Genomic DNA, 1093 nt, shown 5'->3' with positions numbered 1-1093 from the left:
TTTTGATTTTGTGTTTTTTTCCTCCGATGTGCTGTTACCGCTACAACAGACTGCAAGAGTGAATTGCTTTCGTATCGATTCTTGTACCGTCGTTCGTAGCAACATCAATCCAATGCATTCTTTTGCCTATAATAGTAACTTTAAGCAAAAAAAACTGTCTATTCTTTGTTTTATCTGAACATTCGTGGTTGACCTTAAGGGAGTAAATTTTTGCGGAAAGAAAATGCGGCTAAATTTTGCCAATAACAAAAATATAAATTTGGTTGGAAATTTAATTTTATGGATGACGAAAACATGCAAACTTGTTTTTTCTTACAAATCCGACGAGAAGGAATTTTTGTGGAAGAAATTTTTGCGAGTAAAGAGTCTGAAAAATGCGAGTTGAGCCTGAGGCTATGAGCTTCCTGTAATTTCAGCCTCGTGTATGAAAAATGTGTACGAAGGTATTTTTTTCATTTTGTCAACAAGTAACTTATAAACCTGCAATCTTTCGCAAAAACTCTGAAACTACCTCCCCTTATCTACAATTACAATGTTGATGTGGACGACACTGCACGAATGGCAGCTGTACACAAATTTATTGTGTTATATAAATAACATAGAGGGATGAAGCGGATTACAGAAATAGAAACAGCCATAGCAACTGATTTGTTACCTTTCGGGCTTGAATTAGTCATGTGACTAAAGTAAAAACTCGAAGAAAGCACTGGTTCATATGCACCAGATTCAGTCTTGCCGAGTTAACTAAGCTTTCTTCGAGATATTAAAATTGAGTTTCTCTCATACGAAGCTTACACGCAAACTAATGCGTCAGAGCAAACCCCCAATTTCAATCGACAATAAACACAATAATTTCTCAGACCAAGTCCCGAATTAAAATCAAACAATAATGATTAACTTATAGGATTAAATTAAAACACCGAAAGTAATGATGAAAAATAATACTTAACAGTAAGGACATCACATTCCACAAACATAAAACAATTCCTACGCATGCCAATTAGACGGCGTGTGCAGAAGACAGATTGAAGTTTTAAGTACAGCCAATATCCCAGAAGGTCAAATCCCATTCGCCTAAGACCCGTTATATTTA

The sequence above is a fragment of the Hydractinia symbiolongicarpus genome, chromosome 13 (genome assembly GCF_029227915.1).
Source record: "Hydractinia symbiolongicarpus strain clone_291-10 chromosome 13, HSymV2.1, whole genome shotgun sequence".
NCBI lineage: Eukaryota > Metazoa > Cnidaria > Hydrozoa > Anthoathecata > Hydractiniidae > Hydractinia > Hydractinia symbiolongicarpus.
The sequence above is the reverse complement of the archived record's forward strand: the minus strand, read 5'-3'. Positions refer to the sequence as shown.